Here is a 17,895-nt window from a genome sequence, read left to right as displayed (position 1 = left end):
CTGAGCCCTGAGGGACTCCACTAATAACATTAGTCCACGATGAGCAGTGTCCATTAATTACCACTCTCTGTCTTCTCCCCCTCAACCACCCCTTTATCCATAGCAGCAGTTTGCCTCCAATGTCACACTGCTCCAATTTGTATAGCAGTCTTCCATGTGCAACAGTATCAAAAGCCTTTCTAAGATCCAAGTATATAATATCAAAGTTATTCCCTGCATCCAGTTCTTTTGTGACTGCATCATAGTATCCAATCAAGTTGGTCAGGCAAGACTTCCCCTTAACAAAACCATGCTGTGTCTGAGCTATAACTGAAGTCTTGTCTAAATGGTCCTGCAGTGCTTCTTTAACCAGTGCCTCCATTAATTTTCCTGGAACAGAAGTTAAGCTCACAGGTCTATAATTACTTGTGTCAGCCTTTGATCCTCCTTTGTGAATTGGGGTCACATTTGCACATTTCCAGTCTATGGGTACCTCCCCTGAGTCCAAGGAAGCTCTCATAATTATGGCTAAGGGTTTGCTTACTTCCTTTGCTGCCTCCTTTAATATAACTGGATAGATCCCATCCACCCCGGGTGCCTTTCTTGTGTTTATCTTCAACAGTTTCTCCTCCACTTTACTCCCAGTTATTTCAAGATTCTGTAGCTTACTGCTAGAGTTGAATACACCTCTGGCATTCCCCTTGCTGAATAACTCCTCATGTGTGAATGTCGATGCAAAATATTCATTTAGTTTGTTAGCTACCTGAGCAGGATCATCAACAGTTGACCCATCAATATCAAGTGGACCAATCTGATTCATCCCCTTCCTTCTAGAGTTTACATAAGTAAAGAACTCTTTGCTTCCCTTGCCAAAGATTTCTCGTAATCTGCCTTCGCCTGCCTAACCTCCTTTGTAACTTGGTTGCATATCAGCTTGTATCTCTCATAGGCTTCTGTGTCATGTGTTAATTTGTAAGTATCCCATGCATTTTTCTTCTCTGCCATATGCCTCATTAGTTCATCTGACATCCATTTTGGCCTAAACCTTGAACAATATTTCTTAGTTGGTATGTAAAGCCTAGTAGCTTCCAAGATAAGTTCTTTGAATGCTTACCATTTTGAATTTGCTGTTGGTAACATCATCAGTTGGTCCCACTGTATAGAATTTAAATACTGTCTCAGTCCATCGTAGTCGCCTTTACGGAAGCAATAACCCTTCCCTTTACCCCTAATGGTAGTTACCTCTTTGAGTAAATCCCACTTCAGCACACTGTGATCACTGCCACCTAGTGGTTCATTTATCTGCAGATTCTTAATGCATGAAGAATCACTGCTGATAATCAAATCAAGAGTATTACTCCCTCTAGTTGCCTCCCGAACATTGCTGATGTAGAAAACAATCATCCAATAAATCCACAAAAGCCCTGCTAGTGTGTGAGTAACCAGCCCCCAAATTCCAGTCAATATCTGGGAAATTAAAATCTCCCATTATAAGACTCTCTGATTTACTGGCCGACTCTATTTCCCAGTACAGTTCCTTATTATACTCATCAGAGTCATTAGGCCTATAGCACACTCCTACTCTCAATTTTGATCTCCCAATGCTTATGTCACACCAAACTGACTCAACACTGCACTGTCCATCGATGTCGACTGGCTTCACTTCCTTGGTTTTTATGTGTTTCTTAACTAATAGCATAACCCCTCCCCCTTCCTATCCTGTCTATCCTTTCTGTAGACGTTGTACTCCCCAAATTGCAGTTCTGCATCCCTTATATCTGTACAAGTTCCAGTACATATTGCTTTTTCTCCTCTTCCGTTATCTCAAAGATCTTTGTATTATTTACTCGAGTCAGTTTTTTCCTTTCCTTTCCTTTCCTACATCTATATCAAGTGTACATCTTACCATTCTGTAATCACTTCCACCATTTACCTTATTCAGGATGGTAACATTATTCACGATATATCTTCTGTTAGTGAGGATGAAGTCGATTTCATTAGTTGTTAATCCATTTGGACTCTTCCAAAATGTCAGGAGTCTGCTGACGAGGCTACTAGTGACAGTCGTGTTCAAAGCCGCTAAGTGGATTTTTCTTATTTATTGATTTGAAATTATTGTTTTTCTAAAACTTTTGATTTAAATTTAGTAGTATAACATTATTTTGTGATTTTTTGATTAATTTGGTGTATTTATTCTTTACTCGGCCTTGTAAAAGTATCGGTAAGGGTTTCCACGTGTTCGTAACTACCGTCACCGTTTGTAACTTTCCCGCCATTGTGATACCGTACTAGATATACCGTAGGTTATATACCGTACTAGATAGCGTTAGTTGAACTTCGTTAGCAGTTAAATTGTACGTTTAAATAAATACATAACGACTTAGATTACAAACGTAATATAATTAATAACATAACATAATTAATTAATAAATTAATAGAATCATGACTCAGACCAGAGCAGCAAAGCAAAAGGCTCAAGCTAATGGAAGTGCTGTGGCTCAGAGCAGAACTGAGGGGGGCAGTTGTCCTCTGACTCACAGCCTTATAAAATGCACTGTTTGCTTGATGTTTGCAGAGCAATCGGGTACGGGACATGATACTGCCAAGGGGGATGTCTTTGTGTGTGCGCGATGCAAGGAGTGTATCGATATCAGGCAACAACTCGGCGTTCTTGTGGGCCTGTATGAGAGCTTGAAGGACAGGGTGGATGCCCTCGAAGAAACTAAATTGAGGGGCCCATCAAGCTCTCAGTTGCCCACATCAACGCCAGAGCTTGCACTTGGGCATCGCGTGACACAGAGACAACCCCTAAGGCAGAATGCGCTGGTCCCGAAGGAACTAGTAGTTGTTGGTGACTCTATTGTCAGGGAAACGGGGAACATGCTTTGTAAAAAAGATAGGTGGAACAGGACCAGGGTATGTCTGCCAGGGGCAAAGGTTGATGACGTTGTAGAGCGAATATCATCTTTTAAGGGCACAAAAGGTGATATAGTTGTACACGTTGGCACTAATAATATTAAGAGTAGGAGACCGGCAGAATTACTTAACAAGTACAGGTCACTGTTGAACAAAAGCCGAGAATTAGGGTTGAATTTGAAAGTGTCTGCAATTCTGCCCAGACACGATAGGAGGGAGTATATGATGAGAGCCTTGTCGATCAATTCGGCCCTGGAAAGATTGTGCAAGGCTCAAGGGGTAGAATTTTTTTCAGCCTGGACTGTACTTGTTAACAGGAGAGATTGCTTCTACAGGGATGGGATACACTTAAATAGAAAGGGTGCAAGAATATTTGCTGATGCTATCGAGGCAGTGTTAGGTGGATCGGAAAACTGCTAGCTTGGGGGGAGACAAAGACCAATAGATTGACAGTAGCCACTGGCAGAGGTGAAAGAGATTCTTGCACTGCTTCTATTAGAATGAGCAGAAGCCTGAAAAACAAGATGCATGGTATTTCAGAGACTGCTGGGAGCCATTGCGGTACAAGTAAACACATGGGTTGTGTTAGAGTAGCTAAGAATAGAAACAGGTGCAGGTATACTTGCGTGTACACCAATGCTAGGAGTTTAGTAAATAAATTTGATGAATTTGAAGTATTGCTCAAAACATCGAAGGCAGATATTGTTGGGATATCAGAGACGTGGTGTCACACAGATATAAGGGATGCAGAACTGCAATTTGGGGAGTACAACGTCTACAGAAAGGATAGACAGGATAGGAAGGGAGGAGGGGTTATGTTATTAGTTAAGAAACACATAAAAACCAAGGAAGTGAAGCCAGTCGACATCGCTGGACAGTGCAGTGTGGAGTCAGTTTGGTGTGACATAAACATTGGGAGATCAAAATTGAGAGTAGGAGTGTGCTATAGGCCTAATGACTCTGATGAGTACAATAAGGAACTGTACAGGGAAATAGAGTGGGCCAGTAAATCAGAGTGTCTTATAATGGGAGATTTTAATTTCCCAGATATTGACTGGAATTTGGGGGCTGGTTACTCACACACTAGCAGGACTTTTGTGGATTTATTGGATGATTGTTTTCTACATCAGAATATTCGGGAGGCAACTAGAGGGAGTAGTACTCTTGATTTGATTATCAGCAGTGATTCTTCATGCATTAAGAATCTGCAGATAAATGAACCACTAGGTGGCAGTGATCACAGTGTGCTGAAGTGGGATTTACTCAAAGAGGTAACTACCATTAGGGGTAAAGGGAAGGGTTATTGCTTCCGTAAAGGCGACTACGATGGACTGAGACAGTATTTAAATTCTATACAGTGGGACCAACTGATGATGTTACCAACAGCAAATTCAAAATGGGAAGCATTCAAAGAACTTATCTTGGAAGCTACTAGGCTTTACATACCAACTAAGAAATATTGTTCAAGGTTTAGGCCAAAATGGATGTCAGATGAACTAATGAGGCATATGGCAGAGAAGAAAAATGCATGGGATACATACAAATTAACACATGACACAGAAGCCTATGATAGATACAAGTTGATATGCAACCAAGTTACAAAGGAGGTTAGGCAGGCGAAGGCAGATTACGAGAAATCCTTGGCAAGGGATGCAAAGAAAAACAGCAAAGAGTTCTTTACTTATGTAAACTCTAGAAGGAAGGGGATGAATCAGATTGGTCCACTTGATATTGATGGGTCAAGTGTTGATGATCCTGCTCAGGTAGCTAACAAACTAAATGAATATTTTGCATCGACATTCACACATGAGGAGTTATTCAGCGAGGGGAATGCCAGAGGTGTATTCAACTCTAGCAGTAAGCTGCTGAATCTTGAAATAACTGGGAGTAAAGTGGAGGAGAAACTGTTGAAGATAAACACAAGAAAGGCACCCGGGGTGGATGGGATCTATCCAGTTATATTAAAGGAGGCAGCAAAGGAAGTAAGCAAACCCTTAGCCATAATTATGAGAGCTTCCTTGGATTCAGGGGAGGTACCCATAGACTGGAAATGTGCAAATGTGACCCCAATTCACAAAGGAGGATCAAAGGCTGACACAAGTAATTATAGACCTGTGAACTTAACTTCTGTTCCAGGAAAATTAATGGAGGCACTGGTTAAAGAAGCACTGCAGGATCATTTAGACAAGGCTTCAGTTATAGCTCAGACACAGCATGGTTTTGTTAAGGGGAAGTCTTGCCTGACCAACTTGATTGGATACTATGATGCAGTCACAAAAGAACTGGATGCAGGGAATAACTTTGATATTATATACTTGGATCTTAGAAAGGCTTTTGATACTGTTGCACATGGAAGACTGCTACACAAATTGGAGCAGTGTGACATTGGAGGCAAATTGCTGCTATGGATAAAGGGGTGGTTGAGGGGGAGAAGACAGAGAGTGGTAATCAATGGACACTGCTCATCGTGGACTGATGTTATTAGTGGAGTCCCTCAGGGCTCAGTGTTGGGTCCATTATTGTTTTCTGTATTTATAAATGATATTGATGATGGTATATCGGGCTTAATGTCCAAGTTTGCAGACGATACAAAGGTTGGCAGGTTTGTCAAGGACACTATTGACACTATGCTGCTGCAACAGGATCTGGAAAGGTTGAGCAGATGGGCTGAGAGGTGGCAAATGAAGTTTAACATTGATAAATGTAAAGTACTACACATGGGAAACAGCAACCCCAGAGCAACGTATCAACTCTGTGGTACTACACTGACAGTGGTAGAGAATGAAAGGGACTTGGGGGTGGTTGTGCAGGCAGATATGAAGTTCTCTGAGCAGTGCAGACGGGCTGCAAGAGTAGCTCATGGAGTATTGTCAATGATATACAGGAATTTTTCCAGCAGGGATAAGGAGGTGATTATTCCATTGTATAAGGCGATGGTCAGGCCACACCTAGAGTACTGTATACAGGTCTGGAGACCTCATTTCAAGAAGGATGTAGAGCTGCTGGAACGAGTACAGAGAAGGGCAACAAGATTAGTGAATGGAACAAAGGGGTGCTCTTACGAAGAAAGGCTTAAGTTTTGCAAATTACAGCGTCTGGAGACTAGGCACCAGCGAGGTGATCTGATAGAGGTGTATAAAGCCTTGAATGGTTTAAGCATGCTCAATGCTGATGGGATTCTTCCTCTAGCTCAGAAAAATCACCTGAGAGGGCATAAATTCAAATTGAGGAAAGACAGATGTAGGATAGACGTGCGGAAATTTGCCTTTAGCCAGCGGGTGGTTGGTTGGTGGAACAGACTTCCATCCCTTGTGGTGGAGGTTGATAGCCTAAATAAGTTTAAGGCTCAGCTGGACAGGTATTTTGAACGAACAGAGGGGTGAAGTGGAAGTGGGTTTTTTTTTTTTTCTTTTGGCTGATGCTGCATAAGCTTGCTTTCTTGCATCAAATGCCTCTACTAATGCTAATGCTCACTTTCTGTTCACCCTTTTCTTGAAAAAAGTGTTCATTACTGACAGTCCTTGAGATTCTGCAAATTCCACAAGTCTTTCACCAATTTCAAAATTTCCTATAGTTCTCCTTTCTGCACTGTTTTGTCTTTTTCCAACCTTAGCATTGAAGTCCCCCATAATAATAGTGTAATGGGTTTTGTGCTCATCTAGAAAACTCAATTTCCGTGTACATTTCTTCAACCTCTTCATCATCATCATGGCTCGATGTTGGTGCATAAATCACTATAACCTTTAGCTTGTACCTCTTAGAAATCTTGAGTATTAGTCTTGACACCATTGGTGATGTACTTTTGAATTCCAGAATGTTTTTTAAATCTTTATGGACCAGAAATCTAACTCCACCTTCACTCCTTTCACTGTTTCCATTGGTGTACAGCAGATTTCCACTTGATAAACTTTATTCATTTCTTCTTGTTGTTTCAGCCAAACCGATGATATTCCAATTCACATTTTCTAGTTCCTTTTCCAGCTCTAATATCCTGTCTTCACCGATGAGCAATCTTACGTTGTAACAGGCCAAGTTCAGTTTCCGTGCATGGCAGCCTGGTCGCACCCAGAGATTCTTAGCACCCTCTGCTTCCACTCCGATTCTCTCAATGCCGAAAGAGGGGGAGTGAAAGCTGTTAAGGACTGAGGGCCATTTGTTTCGTCGTGCTGTCATATGCTGAAGGGTTTGGTCTTCCCTCTTCACGCTGACCAGGTGTCTTGAAGAGAACCACTCTACACGTTCGTTGCCACCTAAGTGACGTAACGGGGCTTACCATCAAGAAGGTGTGCATGAGTGCATTTTAGGGAGGCAGGCCAACCGGACTTCTCCTAAATCTTCTGTAATAGAAAGATATTGGATCCATCAGTGTTTTAGACTGAGTGTCTGATAACACACAGAATACCTGTTCCCCTCTTGTGTCTTATTCCTCTATCAATGCTAATCCATCTGTCCACGTGTAACAGAGGAACTCTTAGTAAATGAATTTTCATGAAATTTTATATTTGGTTCATATAGAAAGCTTTGTTGAATCATCCTAAATTTCATTAAAATCAGACAAATAGAAATCCGGCAGTTATTTCTTTTTTCCATACATTTCATATGGGGGCACCTCCGTAGCCAGGTGGGAAGGAGCAGCAGCAGTGCGTAGGACACTCTTCTTCATTAGACCGGGTTTCGAGCCCGTCACCACCAAATACGGAGGATGCGGAAAGGTCAAGGGAATGACCACCGCATATTCCAGGAGCAATATGGCCTTAGTTGCTAATGCTCCTAAAAACCAAATAACAAACAAACTTCATATGGGAAAAATAAATTTGTAGATTAAATGTAGTTAGATTTAGACAGCCCATGTATGCTTTCCATGTATTGTTATGTAAGACTCATGAATATGGCGGTGCTTGTGAACAGATACGTATAGAGAGAAGAGACTTAAAACTATATGGAAGGAATAATAAATATTATACAGTTTTAATTAAAACTGTATAATGATCCTTGAGGTTATCACAGACATTCCCTCAGATATGCCAGACAAGCTGTACTTGATACCTGGGAGTCTAAAACGCTGATGGAACTAATATTCAGGTGACATTCAAGTCAAAAGGACCCAATTTCGGCGAAGTGCGGACTGTCTGTGACAGCCAAATCCTCTGCTTACACCTTCACGATGGTGGGACTGTTAGTAACCCTGGGTATAACCTCCATGCACATGCACACTGTGGTTGACCACCCAGGTGTGAACCTGCATAAGCAGGAGTCGAGGTGTGACACCCACGACACATTGAAGAATGCCACCCCTCTGTGTTACCAGGCAATACTAGGTGGTAGATGACTCATCAACCAGTGAAATACCACCACTTTGCTTATTGGAGGCTTGCAGTAGCGAAACCCATGTTTAATCTCCAGAGCTAAGTTCTGGTCAACCCTTCCCCATCTCTTCCATCATGCAGTATGACTGATGACTTTTGAGGTTATGATGAACATCACGGCAAGATCCAATCTTCCTTACATTTCGAAGGTACAACTCTAAAACAGTATTCACAGGCCGCCCACTAGTTAGTCACCGGACTGAACCTATTGGTAACTCTTTAGGAGGCTTCCGGATCAGCTAATGTATAATCTTGCTACCTCTACTCTGCAAGATAGTGACTGGAGGGAGTACGATTAGTGGGGATGTGGGGGGGGGCATTGTCAAGGCCACGTTATGTTAAGGATCTGGGTATATTCTTACCATGTGTACTGTGTATGCCATATCCAAAAATTTCATTACCTCATACAGCATATCCCCCCACCCCCAACTTTTTTTACTATCGGGTACACCATGAATTGTCAAACTAATAGAGTAAGCTTATCTGCGAAAAGATCTAAACCTCCCAAACACTTCCTAGTTCGTTTCACAAATATACATGGCCTCAACAATGTCCATTTCCACTTCCAGTCTGCCAAACCCCATGTACTTTTTCTGACAAAATCTCATTTATCGGCTTATTCGACCACTGCTTATATCAGTTGCCCAAATTATTCGCTGTATGATTCCTTTCCCCTTCAAAGGCGGTACTTATGCATATATCTGTTCCGATATTCCCTGTTAGAGACTTGGTAATTTGGAATCTCCTCGTTTCGATCTTCTCTGGCTTAAAATCTACCTCATTGTGTCAAATTCATCTGTTGTCTCTTCCGTTCTCCCAACTCCACTAATCACTTGGAGCTCTTTGACTTCCTCTCTTTGCAACTTAACTTTCTTCAGTACAACTTTTCTAACAGTGAGGTAATTTTCCTTGGTGATTTTAATGTTCACAACTCCAGCTGGCTTCTGTTTTCTACTCACACTGACCCAGCTGGTCAAGATGCTGAGGCTTTTGCAATTACTAATGACCTTGTACAGATTGTTCATTTACCTACAAGAATACCGGACAATCATAACCATGCACCCAACACGCTTGATCTTTTTTCTCACAAACAACCCTTCTAAGTACACGGTCGAAGTGAGTGGCCCTTTAGGCACCTCAGATCACAATTGGTGATTGTCTCTTCTCCAATGGAACCTTTATCTCATGACTGTTCCCAACCTCGTATTGTTTGGCTTTACAAGAATGCAAAATGGGATGACCTGCGTGGTTTCTTTTCTTCTTTTCCTTGGTCAGATTACTGTTTCAAAACTTCTGATGTTTGTTCAGATCATGTCAGTGAAATTATTCTTGTAGGAATGGAATCCTTTATTCCACACTCCACTTTAAAATCTCGTCCTTTATCTAAACCTTGGTTTTCCAATAAAAATGTGCTAAGGCTGTTAAAGAGAAGAACATTGCATATTGTAATTGGCTTGTTTCCAAATCTTCAGATTCATTTTCTGCCTACGCCAAAGCTCACAACAATTGTAAACCAGTTATCAATCAGTCCAAACTAGATTTTGAATAGGCTAAGAGTAGAAAACTTGCTTCTTGCCCTAATGGTAGCCGAGCATTCTGGTATCTTGCCAAAGCTATTGGCCACAACTTTCTCCCACCTCTGTCAAAACTAGATGGTTCTGTTGTCACTTCTGCCAAGGATAAAGCTGACCTGCTAGCATCCCATTTTTCTTCCAACTCGTGTGGGCGGGCGCCTTCATAGCCAGGTGGGCAGGAGCAGCAGTGCACAGCACACGCCTCTTGATTAGACCGGGTTTCGAGCCTGTGACCACCACATACGGAGGATGCGGAAAGGTCAGGGAATGAACACCGCATATCCCCGGAGCAATATGGCCTTAGTTGCTAATGCTCCTTAAAGCCAAAATAATCTCTCTTAAAATCTCTCTACCTCATTGTGTCAAATTCATCTGTTGTCTCTTCCGTTCTCCCAACTCCACTAATCACTTGGAGCTCTTTGACTTCCTCTCTTTGCAACTTGACTTTCTTCAGTACAACTTTTCTAACAGTGAGGTAATTTTCCTTGGTGATTTTAATGTTCACAACTCCAGCTGGCTTCTGGAGTTCACAACTCCAGCTGGCAACAAATAACATAACCAACTCCTGTATCAATGATCTTGGTAAAACACCTCCCACCATTCCCAACACGCTCAGTTCCATGCCCCCTGGCCCCGAGTGCCAAGCGATAGTGTCCAAGCGATTTTCCAAAGCGATATATAGTGCTCTTTCCCAGTGATTTTGTTATATTTTCTTTCCAGTGCTATTCTCATACTCATTTCTTTGTAAGTGGTTCTGTACTTAACAGATCCTAAGTAAGAACCCAGAAAGGAAAATTACCTTTCTTTTCCTAGTATATTTATTAATTTTTTGCACTAACAAACTAACCTCTCCAACCGCTTGGCCACTAGGTGGCACCGCTCCTGCCTCCACATGGCGGGGCCGGAAATCTGGGAGGAAAAGCGCTCACTCCCAGGGCTAAAAGGAGCAACAATGGACTGTGATACATGTCCACCACTAGAGCCGACAGGCTCTCAGCATACTGAGACTCGAAGAATGGAAGACGATCCCAATCTGGCAAAAAGAATGAAAAAAGACTGTAACAAATCAGAACCACCAGCTTTTCTGATTGTACATTCTTTATCGACTCAGCCGCTAAGCAGACTCTCTCCCTTTGTCATCCAGAGATGTCTGGAGAATGCAGCAGGTACACCGAAAATGGTGAAAAGGCTCCAATCAGGAGATCTCTTAATTGAGACCACTCAAGCAAGGCATTCAGAATTTTTATTAAAAATGACATCTATAAGCGGAATCCCAATCAAAGTCTCACCACATAACACCTTGAACTCCTCAAAAGGAGTAATAAGTGAGTGGGATTTGTTGAACGTAACTGAAGAGGAGATAGTCATGGAATTAGCAGAACAGAAAGTAACTCAAGCAAGAAGAATTATGATAAAGAAGGATGACAAACTTGTTCCCACACGTAATATTATACTGACCTTTAGTACACCAAATTTGCCGACCTCAGTTAAAGCAGGCTACCTAAACTGCCGTATCCACCCATACATTCCAAACCCTCTAAGATGTTTCAAGTGCCAAAAGTTTGGTCACTCCCAAACAACATGTAGAGGCGAAAATACTTGTCCTAACTGCGGGTCAAAAAACCATTCACAAACAGAGTGCACTGCAAAGGCTCCGGAATGTCCAAATTGCAAGAATGACCATCCAGCATACTCAAAATCATGCGAACTCTGGAAAATTGAAAAAAGAATACAAAAGTACAAGACTGAGAATAAGGTCACATATCAAGAAGCAAGAAAGCAAATAAAATCAACTGTCCCAAAAACCACGTACGCTGCCGTTACACTAAAATGCCAAGCTGTTTCAACCCAAACTGATGTATCAATTCCGCCAAATACATCCATTGCAGAATGGGCACGATCTGTGCTGTCAACACCTCAACCTATCAGCAAACCCGTTGTAGTTGATGAAATAAGCAATACCCCTATCACAGTTCCGCCTAAAATAAAATCATGTGATAAAATGTCAAATAAATCACGAAGGCAACAAGCCACTGAATCACAAAAGGCAAACTCAAATAGAATGGACTCTGAAAATATAACTACACACGATGAAACAGTACTTGATCTTCATGCAGAAGATGATATGGAGACTGGATTTTCATCAGGTCAAACTGATGACGTAGAAGAGGGTACAGATTCCGGACGTCCCAATTTCCCTAGAAAAGATAAAATGAAATACGACCGTCAAAAGCAACCCACTCACAAGAAACAGACTCGCCTTCCCTCCTCAAACCCCGATAATGCAGAACATTGTTCAATGGAATTGTAGAGGTTTACGAAGCAATACCGATGACATCTATGATTTAATCTCCCGATATGGTCCTATAGCCGTTTGCATACAAGAGACTAATCTAACTCCACAAGTCACTCCATCAGTCAGAAATTTTACATTTTACAGAAAAGATAGAAACTTCTAATTATCCGCACGTGGAGGCGTCGCGATTCTAGTTGACTGTAAAATACCATCTAGAAACATTCCGCTTCAAACCCACTTAGAAGTCATTGCCGTACGTGTATCAGTTGGGCAAATTCTAACTTTAGTATCTCTGTACCTTCCACCTAACAAGATGTGCACGTTTAAAGAACTATAAGACCTTATAAGACAGATACCACCACCTTTTTGTATCTTTGGTGATTTCAACGCGCATCATCCATTGTGGGGATCAGACCATATGGACAGTAGAGGACACTTGATCGAGACGATACTAGACCAACTGAATCTAACATTACTGAACACTGGTGAAAATACTTATACTCACCTTTCCACTGGATCTATGTCAGCAATTGATTTAACACTCTGTTCCCCCATATACCCCAGTATAGAATGGACAGTATTAAACGACCCACACAACAGTGATCATTTTCCAATCATATGCAGAATCCAAACGCTTCAAACATCATATCCTGATAATCGCTCAAAATGGAAATTCTCCAGAGCAGACTGGAAAACGTTTTCAACCCGTCTTTCTTTTGATAGCCAATTGATCAAACTACAATCCATTGATGATGCAACAGAGCATATTACCAAACAAATACTGACCACTGCCTCCGAAGCAATACCTCAAGCCTCCACATTTAAACACAAAAACCTTAAACACTGGTGGAATGAAGCTTGTACCAATGCCAAAAAGGAAAAAAATAAAGCTTGGAACCTGTTCCGGAAGTTCCCAACTACCAACAACCTAATTCAGTATAAAAGGCTAAAGTCAAAAGCTAGGCAAGTTAGAAGAAAAGCCAAAAAGGAATCGTGGATACAGTTTGCCTCCACTATTACAAAGGATACTAGCAGTCGTCTCATCTGGAAAAAGATTCGGCAATTAAATGGGAAATATCCACCTCTTCCTTCTCCCATCTTAATCAAAAATGGACAGGAAATTTCTTCATGTCAAGAAATAGCTAACGTCCTTGCAGAGAACTTTTACCAAACATCTGCCACGTCAGCATATAGCAACTCTTTTCTTAAAATCAAAGCTTCAGCAGAAAGGTACAAAATAAAATTCCATACTTCCCAATATATTGGCTATAATCAACCGTTTAACCTATTTGAACTGCAAACAGCATTAAAGAGATCACCTAACAGTGCAGCTGGACCTGATGGTATATATTATGTAATGCTGAAACATATAAACAGTACAGCCTTGAATTTACTATTAATGTTCTATAATCAGATTTTTCTTGAGGGTACGTATCCATCTTCCTGGCATCATTCCATCATTTTGGCCTTTCCTAAACCAGGAAAAGATCACACATTTCCAGAAAATTACCGACCTATTTCTCTAACTAGCTGCCTAAGTAAAATCCTAGAAAGAATGATACACAGACGGCTTACCTGGGCTCTTGAAACTAAACAACTGATGAACAACAATCAGTTTGGTTTCCGACAAAACAGATCCACTTTAGATCTAATGGTGAAAGCCGAGACTAACATCCGCAATGCTTACGTCAAAAATGAACATCTTGTAATGGTAAGTCTCGATATAGAAAAGGCTTTCGACACTACCTGGAGATACGGCATATTGAGAGAGCTTCATTCCATAGAATTGCGAGGGCACTTACCAGAATTCGTTAAAAATTTTCTTCAACACAGAACCTTTCAGGTCCGCTATCAATCTGTACTTTCCCGGTCCTACACTCAAGAAGAAGGTATCCAAGGTATCCCGCAAGGATCAGTACTGAGCTCTACCCTTTTTTCACTTAGACTGAACACCATAACACACAACATCCCAAATACTGTAGAACTATATATGTATGCTGGTGATCTAACTATATCTTGCCGTTCCAAAAATATACATACCATTGAAAGACAGCTGCAACTCTCTATAAATAAGTTGGAGGCATGGGCAATGCAGAATGGATATCGTTTATCAGACCAAAAAACAATTGCAGTTCACTTTTGCAAAAAACGTAAGCTACACCCAGAACCAGAACACAGATTAAAAAACCATTTGATCCCTCTCACCAGTAATTTCCGTTTTTTAGGCCTAATATTGGACACCAAACTGAACTTAGTTTCACATATCACACACCTCCGAACTGTCTGTCTAAAGAAACTTAATATACTTAGGTCCATTTCTGCTACGACATGGGGAGCTGATAGGTACACTCTATTACATTTGTATCGTGCTATTATCAGATCTCGTTTAGACTACGGTGCTATTGTATATGATTCAGCTAGGAAAAGCGCATTAATCAGATTTAATACAATCCAACACAGTGCCCTTCGAACTGCTCTGGGCGCATTTAGAACATCCCCAGTTCAGAGTCTGTATGTAGAGGCACACGAACCTCCACTTCACCTTCGAAGGAAAATGTTGCTTCTAAATTATGGAGCTAAAATTCAGAGCCTTCCAGACCATCCCGTTCGACCGTTGCTTTCCAACCCTGAGTGGACAACATTCTATAACAGTAAACCGAATGAAAATAGACCAACTGGCATGAGACTAAAAGATTTGCTTCACACCTGGAATATTGATTTTGATAACATACTTAAAGAAAGCGATATTCCTGATCCACCCTGGTCTGTAAATCTCCCTCACTGTGATACGCACTTTCAGCAATGGGGAAAGAACTCCCTGGCAGATGAAAATATCAAACAACTACATAAAGAACATACCCTCAACAATATACAAAGCTACCAAATTTATACAGATGGCTCAAAAACAGATTCTACAGTTGGTGCCACAGCTGTCTTTCCATCTTTTACAGTCTCCATATCACTACCAGTTGAATGTAGCAGTTACACTGCTGAGTTATATGCAATTAAACTAGCCTTACAGAATATTAACACTATCCACAATACTAGCAGTATAATATACACTGATTCATTGAGTGCAGTGTCTGCTTTGGGTAATCAGTTTTCAATATCACAACCAATCGAAAAACAAATCATTTGCTACTTAAACCACCTACGAAGTAGGAATCATAAAGTGAAATTCTGCTGGATCCCAGGGCATTCTGGTATCTTAGGCAATGAGAGAGCAGATCAGGCAGCCAAAAATCCAAACAGTACAACACCAGCAAATTATAAAGTACCATATAGAGATTATTTGAAGCATATAAAAAAAGTCTATATGTTTCAGTGGTCAGAAATATGGAAGGCACAAAGTAATAACAAGTTGCTCCAAATCAAAAAAGAACCTGCGTTATGGATTTCCAGCTTTAGACAAAATAGAAAGACTAAGGATTGGACATACTCATCTAACCCATATGTTTCTACTCATGGGGGATGACCCACCTCGATGCACGCATTGTTCACTACCGCTTACAGTCAAGCATATACTTTTAGATTGTCCTCACTATTCTCCTTTCAGAAGAATTTTCCATTCTCAATCACAACTACAAGAACCGTTATTGCTTAACCACATGATTGGCAATAGTGCTAACCTAGCTACACTATACATTTCTGAAGGAAATACATATATATGAATTCCTATGATGCCAAAATAGAACATATTATATTACCTTAGAATAATAATGTAGGACCTGGCACATTTTGGCCTTAGTTGCCCTTGTGCCTTTAAACACCAATACCAATACCATGCCCCCTGTGGTCTTCCGTCAAAAGGATGTCAGAAGGATTTTGACAAATCTTGATGCTAAGAAAGCTCCAGGTCCTGATGGTATTTCTCCACTTGTTCTCAAAATCTGTGCTCCTGAACTTACTCCTGTTCTTTGCCGCCTTTTTTCACTTTCTTATTCCAAAGGTGTTTTTCCTTCTGCTTGGAAATTTGCTCATTCCAGCCAGTTCCTAAAAAGGGTGACAAATCCCTCCCATCAACCTATTGTCCCATTGCAATTACTTCTACTCTTTCTAAAGTAATGGAGAAATCAATTAACCGCCATCTCTTAAACTACCTAGAAACCTTCCATCTGATCAATGATCGCCAGTATGGATTCTGTTAGTGTCGATCCACTGGTGATATTCTGGCTTATGTTACCCATTTATGGACAAATTCAATGGAAAAGTTTGGGGAAACACGAGCAGTTGCTCTTGACATCTCAAAGGCTTTCGATTGTGTTTCGCAAGATCTCCTTTAAAGATCTCCTAAACAAGCTTCCATCTTATGGTTTGCCAACTGTTTTTTGCGATTGGTTATCTAGTTTTCTCTCTGATCGCTAACTGAGGGTGATGGTAGATGGCTATCTGTCTTCTAACTGTTCCACTAATGTTGGTGTCCCTCAGGGTTCAGTTCTCTCTCTCCCACTCTTTTTCACTTGTATATTAATGACCTTCTTCCATTGACTGGAAATCCTATCCATAGTTTTGCCGATGATAGCACGTTGCATTCCACTTTCCATTTTGAGAAACCTTGCCCTGCTCAATAAACTTCAACTTCTTGAATATCTACCATTTCCTTAAATGCCGATCTCCATCCAGGTAATTCTCCAGTGGGACAAAGACAACTTAGTTGATTTCAATCCTTCTAAAACTCAGTCTTGTCTTATATCTCGCAAAAAGTATTCTTCTGCTCCTATGCTTATCTTTGGTGACACTCCAATTTGTAGGCAAAATGATATATCTCTTTTGGGGATTACCCTGACTTCTAAACTCTCTTGGCACAAGCACATTAAGAATATTGCTTTCTCTGCATCTAAAAAACTTCGTTTTCTCTTTCGCTCTCAGCGTTACTTTTCTTCCAAACAGCTGTTCACTCTGTACAAATCGCAAATCCGCCCTACCATGGAATACTGTTCCCACATCTGGGGTGGTGCCCCAAAACCTCTCTCAGGCGTCTAGATTCCATTCAAAAGAGGGCAGTTAGGTTAATTAATGACTCATCTCTAACAGAGTCTCTCTACTCGCTGTCTCATAGACATACTGTTGCTGCTGCATGCCTTTTCTGCAGATACTTCCATGGGCACTATTCTTCTGAATTGACTTCTATAATTCCCGCTCTCTCTTTCAAAACAGTCCAAACACGTGTCGCCAACATCCATTTACTGTCCAACTTCAAATTCACAGAACCAACTTTTCATCTTCCTTGTTTATTCATTCAACTGCCGTTTTCTGGAACAAACTTCTTTCATACATATTTCTTGAAAATTACAGTCTACAGAAGCTCAAGTCTAATGTCAACAGATATCTTCTTTCGTCTTCTCAACCTCCAACCCAAGCACGGTACTAAGTACTATAGGTTCTAATACCTCTCGTGTTTGGGGTTTTCATAAAAAAAAAAAAAAAAAAAAAAACTAAATGAATAAAGTTTTGAAAACTCTAAAACTAGTTTTATTAAGTGGTCTGTAATGTTACAACTTTAGCAATTAATTGATAAGAAGATAGCTATATTTACTTTTCACTTCAGTTAATCACGGAAAAATAAAATTAAAATTCAAATAATTTTAATTAAAAATAGAATGTGCCTGATATATAACACTGTGTACATTACCTAACTTGTAGTGGAAGAGTGTTATCGAAAGTTTAATTGATATCACATTTTCAGCTTATGTTTCTTCTTGATTTTCTAAGTCTTGTCACAAGTGTATGCCTTAATTCAGTGATTTTCAACCGGGGTGCCGCA

The 17,895-nt window shown here is 40.7% G+C and overlaps 1 protein-coding gene across 1 annotated transcript in view; it reads left to right on the top strand.

Annotated features, from left to right (window-relative positions):
- Positions 1–17,895, top strand: part of LOC150077569 (transmembrane protein 59-like) — a 74,662-nt gene that overhangs the window by 15,101 nt on the left and 41,666 nt on the right. The window lies entirely within an intron of this gene.

The sequence above is a fragment of the Mastigoproctus giganteus genome, chromosome 12, assembly GCF_048544385.1.
Source record: "Mastigoproctus giganteus isolate SK-2022 chromosome 12, ASM4854438v1, whole genome shotgun sequence".
NCBI classification, from domain to species: domain Eukaryota; kingdom Metazoa; phylum Arthropoda; class Arachnida; order Uropygi; family Thelyphonidae; genus Mastigoproctus; species Mastigoproctus giganteus.
The sequence above is the reverse complement of the archived record's forward strand: the minus strand, read 5'-3'. Positions and strand labels throughout refer to the sequence as shown.